We start from the raw sequence: 15,983 nt of genomic DNA, 5'->3' as shown, positions 1-15,983 counted from the left end.
AGTATCCATTCATATGTGAAGATTTTGGGATTCACACAAGAATGACCAATTCAAGATCTATCCATATGGAATGACATGCAAGGTATAATGTTAATCAGTAGTAGAGCAAGGGTTGAGTGAGGACATTCACAATGTACTGAACCGTGCCAAAGTTTGTTTGTTATCCTGCCATCCAGAAATCACTCTTTGTTGGCCCAGCAGGAAGCACTCATTCACAGCAAGTGTGATGCTGCATACTAGAAGCTGCTCTCCACACAGGTGAGCACAGGAGCCACGGGGACCAATGACACTGTGTGGGGGGCCTTAGTTGGTGCTGCTTTTGTGCAACCTTTGTGTATTTTCCCACAGAAGAATGGGGATTTTTATTTAAATTGTTTATCACATTGTGGCTCTATCTTTCTAGGATAGGACACTTTTGCCTTCTTTATTATAATTTTATTTATTATGAATATTCCCTAGGTTCAATGCACAGCATAGCGCATAATTACATAATACAGGAAAAAAGCAACAATGAATGAAATTTGCTGCTGCCTGGAAGTAGTGTTGACCCTTGTCACAAAAAGTCTACTGAGCAGAACTGTTGTTCCTAGAGTTCAAGGTGAGTAGGGAAGAGAATGTCGCAGAAGTGCAGGATGGAGCTGCTCAGACATTCGGAATCATGGTCCTATCTAAAGACTTCCTGGCATCACTCTGGTGGTCCACAAGAGGACAGTGTGGACTATCATGGGTAATAATTCATTGGTTATGGTGTCAGCTTTGATGGGGAAGATTACCAATTTTAGATGGGCATTCTTTAATGATTAAAAAGCACACCTACGAGTTGATTAGGCATCTGGCCCAAAGTTTAAGGATGTAAAGGAGACAGATGCAAAATAAATACCAGGCTTTTTTCCTACTTTTAGTCAGATTGAACATCTACAGGCCTAAATGAAGATTTGGTGCTTTCTTAATTTTTTGGAAGGAAGGAAAAACAATTGCTCAGTTCTTATTGGAATAAGACATTTTGTTTGGGTGAATTCTTGTACATAATGTAAAATAAAATGTAACTTAATTATTTTGAATGTTGAATATCCAGTTTTCCTAGTATTGGTTGATAAAAGACTTTACATTCTCCATTGTAAAGTCTTAGAACAATTATCAAAAATCATATATATGATTTTTTCTGAACTGTGTAATAATCTACCATTCTACATGTATTTTGTTATGCCAGTACCACACTGTTTGATTAGTATATCTTGGGAGTATGTTACCATCAGGAAATATGCATCTTTCTACTTTCTTCTTTTTCAATATTGTTTTGGCTACTGTGAGTGCCTTTATGTTTATGAAGTTTGATTGTACTTTTCTTTTTCTGCCAAAAATATTATAGTAAGTCCTTGACTCAAGTGTAAATTCCATTCTAGGATATTTGTAAGTTAGATTCATTTGTAAGTCTGTCAAAGTGAATATTATACACCTTTGAGAAAAATATACAATGTAAAACATAAAAATACCCAACACACATAAAAATACTGTAAATAAACTATTTTTACTTTTATGGTTATCGTAAAGTGGTACAGCATAGAATAGTATTTTAACAATAACTGTAAAAAACGTAGTTTTACTTTTGTTTCTATGTTTATTCCTTTGTGCTTCCTCGCAGTCCCCTCCACATCAGCACTGCTTTTCCTCTTGCTTCTAGATGTCCTGATCTCTGATTGAGCACTGGACTATTGTACACTATTGCACTGTAGAGTAAGCACACAGCAGCACGTGTGACAATGTCTGACAGACATGTGAGCTATTTCTGTGATTTGTTTGCATCTGTGGATGTTTGTAATTAGAGGTGTATTTGTATTTGTGAAACTTCATAACTTAAATGTTCATAAGAAGGGGACTTACTGTATAACAGTTTCGATAGGGCTGCATTAAATGTGTAGATTGTTTTGTTTAGTGTTGACATTGTGACTATGTTTAAGTATTTCAAGCAGTGAAAATAGGATATCTTTCCATACATTTATCTTTCTAAATTTCTTTCAGCAATGCTGTGTAGTTCGAGTATACCTTTTTCTTCATTTAGTCATTTATCCATAAGTATTTTATTTTCAGATATTATTTTTTATGTATTTAATTCTTGTGATTCTTGTGATGAATCTCCTATGCACAAATCAAGTCCTCTAACAGTTACATCCCAAGGTCTTTGGTAAAGTAAATGATATGCCAACTAAAACTCTTTGTTTTAATTTCCTTTTCAGATTGTTTATTGTTAGTGTATTCAAACACAGTAGATTTTTATGCGCTAATTTTTTGTCTTGAAATTGTTTTTTGGAAATCACATCAGTTCTAACAGGTTGTGTTTGAAACCTCTGTCTAGGGTTTTCTACATATTAGACACGGTAGTTTGTGAACACAGGTCCTTTACTTCATCTTTTTCAATATGGATACATCTTTCTTCTTTTATTTCCTGATTGTTCTAGGTTGGACTTTGGCTACTGCACTGCAAACTAACTTCTCTAGTTATTTATTTTACAAAATAGTATTCAGTTTTTACTACTAATTATGATATTAGTTATGGATATTTTATATGTGTTTTTTATTATGTTGAATGTATTTCCACCTACTCCTAGACACTTAAGTGCTCTTATCATGAAAAGGAATAGAATCAATTTCTGAAGGAATTTCTGAATCAATTGAGATGACTGATTGTGTGTGGTTTTCTATATTTATCACTAAGTTAAAAATAATTCCATTACTTCAATGTATAAAATACTGACGTGAATGCAAGAAAATAGAATAAGAAAGAAATTCTGATTCAAATAAACCTATTTTCCTGTGCTTTAAAATGTACTCACTTAGCCAGGGTGGTGGCCCTTTCATCCGCAGAAGCTGAGACTGCATTACTAATTTCAAACCTGGGTGGACAACACCCTCTCTCAAAACAATCCAAACAAAGAAAATATATATGAAATGTATTAACGAAGTGTATACACTGATAATATATCTTTTTATAGAGCAATACAATGAGTTAAGGTATTTATAAAGCATGGCTCAGTGTTGAGTGTCTCTCAATGCTGAGAGAAACATGTCTATCAAATCCTTCCATGTAAATTGTATATGGACCAGATAACAAATGAAAGGCTATTTTAATATGACTTTTATTCCTGTCAAAATAGAAAAGTTATTTTCTTTCCAGGCCCCCCAATTTTTTGTTGCGTCTATATAAACTCAATAACCATCTGTATTGACGAATTCCTAACAGTTTTATGCAGAATTTATTATTAACGAAGTCCTTTTTCATTGTCTTAGTCCCATTTTCATCATGGGGACAAAACACTTGACACCCATAAGAAAAAGGAGGAGAAGTTTCCTTTTTTTTTTGGTACCGGGAATCTAACTTGGTACCTTGTGCTTGTGAGACAGGTGCTGGAACCACTGAGCTAAATCCCCAGCCCAGGGAGAGGTTTACTTTGGTTCAAATACTTAGACAATTCAGTCCGTAGTCAGCTGATTCCAGAGCAGGGAGGACATAGTGAAAACGTTTGGTGGAGGAAAGTTGCTTATGCCCTGGAAGCTAGGAAGCAGAGAGGAAAGGAAGGATCTGGAAGCAAAATTATACAATCCAGGTCACATTCCTAGTTCCTGTTTTAACCAGGCCTCACTGACAGTACATTTGACTACTGAACTCATTAGTGTCTCCATATTCCAATCACTTTCGAAAATCTCAGCACATGAGAGTTTTGGGGAATATTCTAGATTTAAATCATAATATTACATTTCTGGCCCCAAAATACTTATGCATATCTCTCTATAAAATGCATATAATGTAAATCTAAGTCCAAAATTTTAACAGTTCTGGTATTGTTGAAAAGTCCAAGTCCTGAGTATTTTCTTAGACACAAGGCAAACTCTTAGTGGTGTAAAAAAGAAAAAAGAAAATTGAACACTGGTGACATGCAGTAACACAAGGTAAGCATTCCCCCTTCTGAAAGGGAGAAATAGGAGAATAGAAAAAAATGGGACAGAGAGTGAAACCCAGCAGAGCAAATGTTAAATCCTGTAACTCCATGTCCAGGACAGAAGACAAATTGCAGTGTGATATGAACTCCAAAGGGCTTGGAGTCCCTGACCCTATGGCACTGCTGGTTGCAGCCCTGATGGTCTATCTGTCTGGGCAACTCCACTCACTGTCTGTGGCTTTTCTCAGCAGATGTTCCACATTTATGGCATCTCCACATACCTGGAACCTCCAAGGAAATTTTTATTTCACCCTCAAAGCTTTGTGCCCTGCTTTATGAGGGGTGTGTATTTGGCCTACAAAGCCTTATTCTGATATCTGAGTGGAAGCATCTAGGATTCCACAATTCTGCCATTCTATGCATCTGTGAAGGCAGCATAAAATAGACGATGACATGGTGTGCTGCCAGCTGGAGATATAGACTGGCCCCGTGGATCATGGCTCAAAGGCCTCTCAGTATCATAGTGGCAAAACTTCAGGTATCTAAGTGGCCCGGAATGAGCTAGGGTTGTTAAGGATTTCTTCACAAAACAAAGTCTTTCACTTTTTCCCTTTTGAGCCTAGCAAGGTGGGGTCTTGGTGATTCCTGAGCTACCTTCGAGAAACTTTTTCTATTGTCCCCATTCAAAGTACTTTACTTCATTTTTAATGCTTTTATTTTAGCAACCAGGATCTTCTTATGGCTGATTTTAAATGCTTCAGCTTTTCAGGCACTTCCTTCTGGGACACTAACAATTTTTATCAAATTATTCAGCCATGATTTTTGGTCCTGATTCTCGTAGTAGATGTAGCCAAAAGCATCCAGCAATACTTAGGCCTCAACCTGAATGTTAGGCTGCCTTCCTCTAAAATCTGAACATTTTTGTAGATTTGGCCATTATTCTATTTTCTTTGGGAAAAAACCATACCTATTTAAGTCCTTCACCCACTTTGAAATTGAGTTATTTGGAGTTTTTGCCATTCAGCCTATATGATTGGCAAGCCCATCCTCCTGTTCTGCACATTCATTGTCTTTCTGAATTATTTGTTGTTTTCTTTGGTGTGCAGAAATTTAGTAGCCCATAAGCAGTGGGCTTTTGGTCCTAGAGACACCAGTAACAAGGTTGTCATGTTCTTCATAACTTCCTGTCACTTCACCTGTTCCTCCCTCACCCTTAGATCCCACATTTCTTGGTATACCATCATCCTTGTCTGAATGCACAAGTCACAGAGAACTCATCTAAGTTACTCATCCAATATATTTAGTTTTATTCACTGATTTTCAGGTTAACTTAATACCTGCTTTTTGAATATGAAGGACTGGGTACTGAGAGCTGTGGAGCCTGTTCCAGGCTTAGACTTCCAAACTATGGCTTTTGAGTCTTCTGTATTTATTATGGAACACGAGACACAAACAGACAAGCAAATGCATGCATAAACAAAAAAATAGATCATGACCAAGAGGACACTTGTCTTCCATCACTGACCTGGTGACAGTTATTCAGGTGTTCTCTTGTTACCTCCATACAATGCCAGAATATTTTAATGCAAATGAAGAATTTATTTTATTCCATTATTAAATATTTCAGTATAAATGACTAAAATAGACAAAAATATAATAAGTAGGAAAGCACTACAACCTAGCCTGATACCAATTATTTTTTAAATGGAGCATGTATTTTCCTTTTTATTCATAACTATAGTATTTAATTCAATTTATCTTAAATTAACAGAATTAACATACATTTGTTCAGATTAGAGTTGCATAAGTAATGTCTTCAGGTATCCATTTTTTCTTCTAAATTTTTCAAATTCTCTTGGGCTTTGGTTTTTTATTGAATTAATTGGTATAGTTTAGATATACATAATGATTACTTTCATCATGAAATTTGTACCTGTATATGATACATCTTTTTTTTCCCTCATTGAGTTTATTGGTATATTTTAGGTATACAGTACAGTTACATTCATTATTGGAATCTTGTACCTTTATATGACAGGTCTTGGTTCTCATTTTTTCCCCTTGTCCCTGCCCTCCCTTCACCCCCTACTCCCTTCCCCATTTACAAACATTTTATTTCCATTTTTTCATTTGTTCCTATTTTTTTTCCTTTCCCTTATTACCTTTCCCCTACCATTCCCACTTTCCCTACACCTTTAGCCCTTCTCTTCTTATTTCACATTGTTAATTATACCATTAGGATCTTATGTACTATGATAGTTTACTCACACCAGAGAAACTATTCAGTATTTACATATGTGTACTTATTTATTTCACTTAGGAGTATATCCTCAATATGTATCCATTTTCCTATGAATGAATCTAATTTCTCATTCTTTATTGCTGAGTAGTATTCCATTTTATAGAAAAACCACATCTTCTTTATCCAGTTTCCAACTGATGGGCAAATGGGCTGTTTGCAAGTTTTAGCTATTACAAACTGTGCTGCTATAAACATAAGTACACGTATATCACTGTGGTATGATTCTTTTAATTCTTTTGGAAAGATACCAAGCAGAGGGTTAGCTAGGTAAAATGGAACCTCTAGTCCCAGCTCTTTGAGGTATCCCCATATTGATTTCCATAGTGGTTGCACCAGTCTGCATTCCCACCAACAATGGAGAAGGGTTTCTTTCTCCCCACAACCCCATGAACATTTGTTATTGGTTGATTTCTTGATAGCAGCCATTCTTTGTGGGGTGAGGTGGAATCTCAGTGTTGTTTTTATCTGGGTATCTTGAATGATCAGTGATGTGGAACATTTTTTCATATATTTATTTGCTGCTTTTACTTCTTTGTCTGAGAAATGTCTGTTCATTTCAGATGCCCATTTTTGAATTGGGTCATTATATTTGAGGGGGCTGATTATTTTGAGTTCTTTATATATTCTAGATAATAGTCCTTTGTCTGAGGAGCAGCTGGTAAAAATTTTTCCCACATTGTAGGCTGTCTCTTAGTTCTGTTGATGGTTTCTTTTGCAGTGCAGAATCTTTTTAATAAGATGAGATTCCAGCTGTTGATTCTTTCTTCCAGTTCCTGTGCTACTGAGGATTTATTAGTCTTTTCCTATGCCAATGTCTTTAAGAGTTCCTCCTAACTTACATGATACATCTTGATTCTTATTTTTTCCCCTTCCCTTCTCCTCCATTTCAGCCCTCTTCCCCTCCAATTACAAAAGCTTTGCTTCCATTTTATCTTTCCTCACTGTGTTCCTTCCCATTTGAACATTTTCTTGCTATTTCACAATGTCTTTATGTATATCGGTCCTTATTTATATTTTCAGTTTCTTATGCCAGAGAAACAATGTGATATTTATGCATGAGTGTCCAATTTATTTTACTTAAGAATATGGTCTGAAGGTGCATTCATTTACCTATAAATGTCTCAAGTTTATCTTTCTTTATGGAAGAGTACTACTCCATTATATATATATAAAAATAACACATCTTTATCAATTCTTCAGTTGATGGACACTTGAGTAATTTCCAAGATTTAGCTATTACAGACTGTGGTGCAATAAATCTGAGTGTGCATGTATCACTGCAGTATACTTTTAATTCTTTCAGGAAGATACTTGGAAGGGGGATAGCTGGGAAAGTTGAAACCTTTAGTCCTAGTTTTTTGAAGAATCTTCACACTGATTTCCACAGTGGTTGCACCAGTTTACACTTCTACCAATCTTAGAGAAGGGTTCTTTTTTTCTCACAGCCTCTCCAGTGTTTGTTTTTGGTTGATTTCTTGATAGTAGCCATTCTTTCTGGCATAAGATGGAATCTTGTGATTTTAAATTTGTATCCCTTGAATGACCAGTGATGGTGTACTTTTAAAAATGTATTTATTTACCATTTGTACTTCTTTATCTGAGAAGTGGCTAGTCATCTCAGATAACAATTTTTGGATTGGGTCCTTAAATTTGTGGGGATTAATTTTTTCAGTTCTTTATAAGTACAAGATATGTCTTTTTTTCTGAGGGACAACTCATTTTTTTCCTCACTTTGTTGGTTGTATCTTCACTGTGTTGGTGATTTATCAAAATCTTTTTCATAAGATGTTGATTCTTTGAAATATTTCCTAGAGTTTTATTCATATAGTATTTGTCTACTCTTATGTCTTCCATGGTTTTACCTATTCTCTTTTCTAGCATATTTAGTGTTTCTCTTTTAACATATAGATTTTTTGATCCATTTTGTTAGTAGTATAGTGCATGGTGACAAACATGGTTCTAATTTTAGTCTTTGGCATGTGGATACCAAGTTTTTTGAACACCATTTGTTAAAGAGGCTATCTTCCTTCCAGTGAAGGTATTTGGCCTGTTAGTCAAGGATAAGGTGGCTGAGAGTGTTTGGAGTAGTTTCTGCATCTTCTAATCTGTTCCATTTATTCTCAGGTCTGTTATTTTGCCAGTACCATGCTCCTTTTTTTTTAATCACAGTAGCTCTGTATAATTTCAAGTCAGGAATTGTGATGCCCCCTGCCTTGCTTTTGTTGCCCAGAATTGTCTCTGCTATTCTAGATCTCTTCTGATTTCAAATTAATTTTAGGATTGTTTTCTCTTCTGTGAAGTGCACTATTGGTATTTTAATTTGGATTGCATTAAATCTATGTAGCAATTTTGGTAATATGATTTTATTTTTGCTATAATGGTCCTTCCTACCCATGAGCAAGAGATATCTTTTCATTTTCTGATATCTCTTTGACCTTCTTTTTCAGAGTACTGTAGTTTTTAATGTAAAGATGTTTTACTTCCTTTGTTAGATTGATTCCTAAGTATTTCTTTTTTCCCCAATACTATTGTGAATGGTGTGGTTTTACTAATTTCTCTCTCAATAAGTTTGTTATTTGTGTATAGGAATGTTATTTGCTTTTGAGTGTTGACTTTGTATCCAGCTATGCAACTGAATTTGATTTTTAAATCTAAAAGTCTTTTGGTGGAGTTTTTGTGATCTTTTTCGTAGAGTATAGTGTCATCTGTAAACAATGATATTTTAACTTCTTCCTTTTCTATCTTTTTTCTTTCTTTTATCTAATTGCTCCAGTTAATGTTGTCACAACTATATTGAATAGGAATGGTGATAGTGGGCATTCTTGCCTTGTTCCTCATTTTCGAGTGACAATTTTTAGTTTTTGACCACTTAGTATGATGTTCACTGTTGATTTATTATAGATAGCTTTTTTAATCAGATTGAGATAAAGACCATCTATACCAATTTTCTTAGCTTTTTTATTATGAATGGGTTTTAGATTTTGTTAAATGCTTTTTCTACATCTATTGAGATGAACATACAGATTTTCTTCTTGTCTCTGTTGATATGATGTATTACATTTATTGATTTGCATGTGTTGAACCATTCCTGTATCCCTGGGATGAATTTTACTTGGTCCTGGTGTATAATCTTCTTAATGATTTGCTGCATTCTCTTTCCCAATATTTTATTGAGGATTTTTTGCATCTATGTTCATTAGGCAGATTGCCCTAGGATCCTTCTCTGGTTTTGGTATCACCATAATATTTGCTTCCAAGAATAAGAGTATTTCTTCCCTTTCAATTTTATTAAAGAGTTTAAGGAGTACTTGCATTAGATCTCTAAATTTCTTATAGAATTCTGCTGTGAATCCTTCAGGACCTGGGCTTTTCTCTGTGGGTAGGTTGCTAATTACATCTTAAGTTTCATTGACCATTACAGGATTATTTAGAATTTTTAAATCTTTTTTATTCTGCTTTGATAATTCATTTGTATCTAGGACTCTTTCCATTTCTTTTGTATTTTCCATCTTATTAGAACAAAGGTTCTCAAAGTAGGTATTGATGATCTGAATTTCTGCAGGATCAGTTGTGATTTCTCCCTTTTCATTCCTAACTGCATAAATGTGCTTCTTTTCTTTCCTTTTTTTTGATCAGGTTGGCTAAGGATTTATCAATTTTATTTATTCTTTCAAAAAACCAACTCTTTGATTCATTGATTCTTTTTTATGGCCATACTACCCTGAATGTGCCTAATTTCATCTGATGTGTTGATTCTTTGTATTATTTTCTTAGTCTCAATTGCATTAATTTCTTCTCTGATCTTTATAATTTTCTATCTCATTTGATCTTTGGGGTTTATTTGTTCTTTTTTCTAACAGTTTGAGATTCAACATTAGGTTACTCTATTTTCCTGTTGTGAGAGTTCACCAGCATAGCTTTCTGTCATAGGACTGCTTTCATTACATTCCATAAATTCTGCTGTATTGTTTCAACTTTATCATTTAATTGTAAAAACTGTCTAATTTCTTCTTTAAGCTCATCTGTGACCCATTGACTGTTCAGGAGGGTTTAATTTAATTTCCACATACTTATGTAGTTTTAGTGGTTTCTTTTGCCATTAATTTCCAGTTTCATTGTACTATGGTCTGGTGATATGCATGGAATAATTTCAGTTCTTTCGCATTTACTTAAGAATGATCTATGAGCTATTTGTGGTCTATTTTGTAGAATGTCCCATGCACAGATGAGAAGAATGTGTATTCTGATGATGTGTGTTGAATACCCTGTAGACATCAATTAAGTTCATGTGTTCACAGGTTTGGTTCTGATATTTATTTCTTGATTTGTATGGTTGATCTATCTATTTGTTTCAGTAGGATATTAATTTTCCCCCATTAAAGTTGTGTTAGTGCTTATTTGATTTTTCTTGTCCATTAATATTTGTTTTATATAGTTGGTTATGCCTGTATTTGGTGCATATATATTTATGATTATTATCCCTTATTCTTGGAGTTTTCCCTTAAAAAGTGTATAGCTACCTTCTTTGTCTCTTTTATCAGTCTTTACTTGAAGTTCATTTTGTCTGCAAATAGGATAACTATTCTTGCTTTTTCTGGGTTCTTGCTGCATGCAGTGTTGTTTTCTATCTTTTGACTTTCAGTCTATGAATTTCTTTTTGAGTTAAATTTGTTTTCTGAATGTAGCAAATTGTTGGATTTTGTTTCTTGATCCATTTTACCAGTCTTTTTTTTTTGATTGGTGAATTGAGACCATTTACATTGATGGTTATAATTGATATATATTGGCTTATCCTGGTCATGTTATTTTTCTTTTTCTGGTTCTCTGTTTTCCCTTCTGTTTAATTATTTGCCTTGCCTAGTAGCTTCTTTCTATGGTGTTCTTGAAATTGAGTCTTCATTATATCTTTCTAAAATATCCTTAAGAACATTTTGTAAAGCTGGTTTGGTGGTCATGAATTTCTTCAGTTGTCCTTTGTCATAGAAGTGTCTTATTTTTCCACTGATTCTGAAAGATAGTTCTGCAGGTTGTATCAATCTGGATTGAAAGTTGTTTTCTTTCAGAATTTGAAATACTTCACTCCAAGCTCTCCTTGACTTAAGGGCTTGTGTTGAGAAGTCTGCTGTTCCTTTATAGATGATTTGCTTCTTTTTCTCTAACAGTTTTTAATATTCTGTTCTTTTACTGAATTTCTGGAATCTTGATTATTATATGCCTTGGTGTAGATTTATTTTGGTTATGGCTAACTGCAGTTCTATATGCTTCACTTATTTGTATGTAAAATTGTTTTTCCATGCCTGAGAAGTTTTCTGCCATTACAACTAGAACTAGTTTTTTTTATGTTGTTTGTGATGATTCCTGGTTTTCCATTGACTCCAATCAATCTTATGTTATTCTTCTTTGCATCATCTTGCTATTGTTGTATTGATTCTTCATGGCCCCTTGCTATTTTTAAGAGATCTTTCTTTTCTGGAACACTAGCTGCAATCCTGTCTCTGTGTCTAATAGCATGTCCTCATTTTCATTCATTCAGCTTTGCAAACGTTCAGTGGAATTTTTAATCTCCTGGATATCTGTTTGAATCTATTTCATGGATTCCATTTAGTTCCTCTGTAAGCATTAATGGTTTCCATCATTTGCTTAAGTTCCTCTATTTTTGAATTTATCTACTCTAGATTCACTGTGCAAGCCCTTCATTATGATTATCATCACTTTTTTTTACCTGAGATATTATTTCTGATTTGATTTTTTCTATAGCCATCATCTGTTTGTTTTCTTCCACTTCTATAATTGCAGAAATTTCAGATGAGTAGCTTCTGATTTCCTCTCTCATTGTCCCCTGGATTTGTCCTGGATTTGCTGGAGGTTTGGGGTTACATTTTGCTTGTGTGTCTTGTCATTTTCCTTTTTAGAAATTTTAATTTGTTCTCTTTGTTGATCTGTCTATGTTTCTTATGGTAGGTAGCTTTATCAGTAGTAGTGAGGATTCCCTAGGGAATGCCTATTCCTCAGAGATATCTTCTAGGTGTAACTGGCTCTTGGTCTTTGTGTCCATCCCAAGATCTACCTTCCCAGTTTATTAGGGATGCAAAGCTGTTATCTAATTGACTCAGTACTCAGTCCTCTGGTGCTGCACTTTGGTGATGATTAGGACCCCAAACAATCACAGTGTTGTACAAGGGAGAACAACTGATTACAAGTATGGCATCGTGGCTAAAGTAGTACATTAGCAATAACAATAGCATCAAGCATAGCCTAGAAACTGCCAAATTGGTAATTGCTAATTTAGTGCCTTTAACTATATGAGCAAGACCTATAGTTCTTTTTCTTTTCTTTTCTTTTTTTTTTTTTTTTTTTTTTTTTTTTTTTTTTTGGGATTTTTTTGGTTTTTTGAGAGAGGGTCTTACTATGTAGATCAGACTGCTCTGGAACTCACTGTGTAGTCCAGGCTGATCTTGAACTTGCAGCCATCCTCCTGCCTCAGCCTCCTGAGTGCTGGGATTACAGGCATGTGCCATCACACCAGGTTAAGATCTATAGTTTTAAAAATTAATTTTATTGCTACATTTAAGGTATACAATATAATGACATTCCTCATTGGAAATTCGCACCAATACATAATCCATCTTGGTTCTTATTTTTCCCCATTCCCCTGCCCTCCCTTAAACCTTCCACTCCTCCCTATCTACAAATACTTTGTTCCCATATTTTCATATTAATTCCATTTCCTTTTTTCCTTTCCCATACCACGAGATCTCTAGTTTTATAATAAGATCTAACATAAATCAGGAACTTGTATGCAGTGAGTTTTCCCTTTGGCAGAGTGATTTTACCCTGATTTAAGAGAGATAGGTGACAAAACAGAGAGATAACTGAAGAGAAACACAATAGAAATGTGGCTGAAGAACAAAGTTTTGGAAAACTGGGTAAGAAAGGAAAGAAACAATAAAGAAGAAAGCAAAAGAATATCATAGTGAACCAGAAAGACTAGAGACAATGTTCACTCATGTGAAAATATCAGAAAAACTAGGCAGATACTCAAGGAATGATAGAAACTGAATGGCAAAACCAAACAATAAAAGCAAAAATCTAAACAACAAAGAAAAGAAAGATAGAAAAGGACAGAAGAAGAAAAGCAGAACAAATAGAGAAGGATAAAAAGTAAAATTCCTCTGATGCTCACAGTTCAGAGCCCAATTTTGAGCTGGGTAACCCTGCCAAATCTGCAGTAGGATTAGTGCTGGATGTGGGGTTGATCTTGGCCTCCAGATGTGGGGTCTGGGCTTAGTCTTCTACTAGAAGCTTTCTGGATTTCTCTTGGTGTCCCACCCACATCTCCTTATCCTGTTTGTCTCTTTGCTGCTTTTGCAGTTGCTGTAGCACCATCAGACAGAGGCAGGCTGAGGTTGCTTCCAGTCCTGGGTTCTGTTGATCCCTCCCAGACCTTGCACAGCCTCTTCTGTTTCACTTCCCAGGATCCTCTCATGACACTGGTTTCAGGGTAGGGGAAGTGCTGACTTTACTTTCCACTCATTGTTGGGCTGGCTAGAATCCTGCCTCTGATCCAAGACCATCTCTTTTGCCCACTGGTCACAGGGCTGGTGGGAAAAGTGCTGTCTTTCACTCCCCTGCCCACTGGTCCCAGACTACTTGAATTCTGCCTCCACAATCTGTGATCTGTGATCCTCTTACACTGGCTGGTCCCTGCGAAGTAGGGATCCTGTTCACTCACAAACTCACTACTGTCACTGCTGCTGCTTTAGTCCCTAACCTTATTGTCACTAGCAGTTCAGTTAGCATCTGTGAAAAAGAACTGGCAGTCCATAGGGGAGGGAGCAACTTCCTGATCACTCACCCCTCTGTGTGCCAGTGAAATTTATTGCCAGACTATAGCTTCAGTTTGCAGGAAGGCAAGGAGGCTTATATCCCAGATCTATCCTGTGTGGGTTGAGGTTGCCACATTTTTGCAGTCCATTGGTGTTTTTGGACCTTTCTAGAATGGTGATTCCTATTCTGCATGCTGTTGGCAGTGCCACCGGCATCCCTGTGGGCTGGTCCGGCCATTTTATAAAGTCCTTTGCCTATGTTGTGTTTGACCTACAAGTCTCTTATCTCAGATTGATTTTGGTGTTAGGATGCATATTCCTCCCTTTCCTTCAATTACCTGTGATTTTAGTTGATTTTCTCTGAGTAGCTCTGATGTAGTTCCTCCTCTATTTAGCCATCCCAGTTCTTTAATAGCATCTAATTTTAAGCAGTTTTTGTAGTGTTTGTTAATTTTTGTTATCTTGTTATTATTACTAATTGCCTATAATTTATTGGCAAATGACTCCAACAAATCCAAACACAGTACTCTTTGCAAATATACCTTAGATTTCTCTGCATTTATAAAATTCTCAGTCACATTTAAAATCTTGTTCCATTTAATTTCTAAAGACATTACCATATTCAGCAATTAAATCTTTTACATCTAAATTTTATCCATTATTATGTGGTAATTACACATCCTATTATCCTTCCTACTGCCCTTACATTCACTAGCTTTATAGGATTGATAAGAGTAACTATAATGCTTTGCTTCTGAGCAGGTTCAAATTTTCCACTAAGAAATTCAAAATGTGCTATGCAATTATGATCAACAGGGCGATGGCATTTCATGATGTTCTATGCACATATGAAAATCTTGCAATAGATTTTTAGGGGAAAATAAACTCTAGAACAAATCTATGTACACTGCAGAAATTTACTCAGAAAAAATTCCTAGACTGTTTTGATTCAGGCTAGAGACATGTGTGGGAATGAACTAAAAATTGTGTGAAATGAACATAACTTTGGATCATGAATTTTCAGCCACCTTTTTCTTCAAGTCTCACATAAAATTTTACAGACAATATTAATGCAAAGTTAACTTTCCTGTTTGCATTATACTGGTAAAAATCAATGAGCATATTGCATTAAAAGTTGGTGTAATTACTAGAAGAAACATCCATGCATTCTAAAGTTTTATACTTCCAGGTTCTCTTCCCTATGGCTCATGTAGTAAGTAGTAATTTTAATTATATATTGTTTAATTTTAATTTTCACCTCTAGCCATTTTATATTCAATTTTAATTTATCTAATTCTGAATGTTTAGAGTATATTATTCACCTTTCTGTAACTGAGACAAAACACTGAGCACCTGCAACATCAAGGAGGAAGAACTAATGGATTTTGGCTTACATTCAGAGGATTCATTCCTAGGCTGGCTGGCTCCAAGGCACAAGCAGCACAGAAGAGGGCATAGTGATGGAGAGGAGCTCATGCCATGGTAGGAAGGGAACGGAGAGAAGAGAACAGAGCTGGTGACAAGAATCCACCTATCCAGGTCCCCATTACCTGGTTTCAACCAGGCCCCACTTCCTGTAGCACATTCCACTTTGAGCTAGTTAGTGTGTGACTCCATTATTAAGTATAGCACCCCATTGTCCTATCTACTTTCCAAACACATGAGACTTGGGGGGCATATTTTATCTAAATTTTAAAACATAGAAAAGGCAAAATAACACTGATTTAACTCCAGTTCCAGGCTATGTTTGGACATGTTTTGCCAGCAATCATACATCTCATGACCATTATTTTTTTTTTGTGGGGGGAGTGTTTCACTGTGTAGTTTGGGCTGGCCTTGAGCTCACTATGTAGGCTAGGCTGGCCTCAAACTTGTGCTCATCCTTCTGCCTCTGTCTCCATTGTGCTGAGATTACAAGTG

This window comes from Fukomys damarensis, unplaced genomic scaffold (assembly GCF_012274545.1).
Source record: "Fukomys damarensis isolate Sample0158 unplaced genomic scaffold, DMR_v1.0_HiC HiC_scaffold_16, whole genome shotgun sequence".
Classification (NCBI taxonomy): domain Eukaryota; kingdom Metazoa; phylum Chordata; class Mammalia; order Rodentia; family Bathyergidae; genus Fukomys; species Fukomys damarensis.
Note: the sequence above shows the minus strand (reverse complement) of the source record.